General features: G+C 27.3%; 1 long non-coding RNA gene across 1 annotated transcript; it reads right to left on the reverse strand.

Annotated features, from left to right (window-relative positions):
* Positions 1–460: 460 nt before the first annotated feature.
* LOC108687494 lies at positions 461–1,704 on the reverse strand. The gene is made up of 3 exons (XR_001931745.1): positions 1,492–1,704; positions 1,255–1,379; positions 461–576 (listed from the first exon to the last, which is right to left on the reverse strand). It is a non-coding gene; the product is annotated as an uncharacterized LOC108687494 (long non-coding RNA).
* Between the last annotated feature and the right edge of the window lie 409 nt (positions 1,705–2,113).

The raw sequence follows: 2,113 nt of genomic DNA on the forward strand, positions 1-2,113 counted from the left end.
ATACCTAAGAGAAAAGTTAAATAAACGATTATTTATCAACTATATAGAAGTTCTTATTCAAAGTATATTGGCTTTAAATTAATTAAAATAATTATCATTTATATATTATCAGTATTAACTATAATTTTAAACAAAAAGACAAGATTCAAGATTCGACATTATCCCGCGTGGCAACAGATAATTCCGAACGATACAAGAATTTTGTTTTTTGTTTAAAATTATATTAATATGACTATATGAATATTAATTATTGTTTAAGTCAAATAAGTGAAGTATCCTTGTTTAAAGACTGTTATGATTGATAAATAATCATCAGCTTTATTTAACTTTTTCGTTAAGTATTTGTAGTTTCTAGGTTCTTCTCTATATACTTACATATATTACATAATATATGTGGCTAAATTAACATCTCGAATCGAGACCACACTTACGATGCACGGACAATACGTAATTGACCGCGTACTCTTCGTCGTCCTTCTCTATCGAGCACTTGTACCAATTGCTATCTTTTACTAGTAGGTTCCTAATCGTGAAACCAATTCTGGGATCAAATGATGCATTCTTTAATTCTTCTTCCTGCATTAAAGAAAGATTTTAGAAACATTTTGCAATGAATAACAAGTTAATAAAATTAGCTGTTTTGATGATATTTTATTATGATATCAATTTATAACGTATATTAGAAAAAAATACTTTAAGAGAGCAATAACATACGAATTTTTTAATTTATAAAACTTTACAATAATTCTTTAAATTTATTTTTTTAATATGATATTATAAAAAATTAAAACTCTTCTAAAAAAATAACAAAATCTATGAATAAGGATATATACATGTTAATTCTATATTTTTTTTCTTTTCTTCTCAGCGAATTTTCATTGTGACGTAACTGCATGTTTTATAAGGGTCGTATCATGACACACACGGAAAAATTTAAGCAGAAAAATCTAAGCAATGAAGAAATGAAATGTTAGATTGCTATTGGCTACATTATGATCTTACGGTTTTTACTGTGAATAGCTAATTTGCTTACCGCTTTATTACGTTTTATTGCTTAAACTTTTTTGTATTTATATCCTGGCTCTAAACGTGAAGATAATATATTGATATATGTATATTTCAACATATTTAAAATTTTTTAATTTTTGAATCTATGTGTTAATCGTTTAGAGCCGAATATAATCATTTTTATTATAATTTTATTTTTAAATTATTGCAAATTATCTTCTGCTAATTTATCTGTGATATACTCACGTTATTATCAGATAAAATTGGTATTAGATCTGGCGATGTAGGTCTGCATGGTATTACGATGCTACCGCCAGCAACAGCACTCAGATGGGCATAAGTATCCGCTTCAACAAATAAATTTGTATTCGCTGCAACAATGTGAAGAATGTTGAATGCAATATGAAGACGCAAGAAAGATGCAAGTATAAATGTTTCTTCATTGATCCCCATATTAATAAGATGCACGCGATTTGATCTTACATTTTACATAAACATACAACCAGTTCACCTCGGGATCCTCTTTCTCGTAGGAATTTGTGATAATTTCAACATTGTGATCGGCGCAACCATACCAGCCTGTATCACCGAAAACAGTGTTTGGCCTTTGAAAGACATATTTGTAAATGTCATTAATTTTATCGTTTTCTTTGATCTTTTTAGGAGTTGAAGTATTAACCTGTCAGAATAATAAAAGGTTTGATATACCTACATGTTAAAAATTAAAATTTGCAAAATTTGGAAATAAAAATTTAAGATAGGAATATTGTAACTTCTAATGCAACTTTTATTTTTATATTGTACTCTCTTATAAAAATAAAAGTTGCATTAGAAGTTACAATATTCCTATCATTCATCTCATCGGTATTCCTATCACTCATCTCATTTATAGAAAATATATCTCAAAATTTGTTTACCTGTAAAAGAAAAAATATCAATTTCTCTTACTAAACTATTGGGTTGTCCGGAAAGTTCGTGTCGCAAAAGATTTAAATTTAATTAAATGAAATTAAAAATTTAAATCTTCTGCGTTTCAATTTCCCTTCAAAATCGGCACGAACTTTCCGGACAACCCAATATTTAGATAATAATTATATTTAGATAA

This window comes from Atta colombica, unplaced genomic scaffold (assembly GCF_001594045.1).
Source record: "Atta colombica isolate Treedump-2 unplaced genomic scaffold, Acol1.0 scaffold207, whole genome shotgun sequence".
In the NCBI taxonomy this organism is placed as follows: Eukaryota; Metazoa; Arthropoda; class Insecta; order Hymenoptera; family Formicidae; genus Atta; species Atta colombica.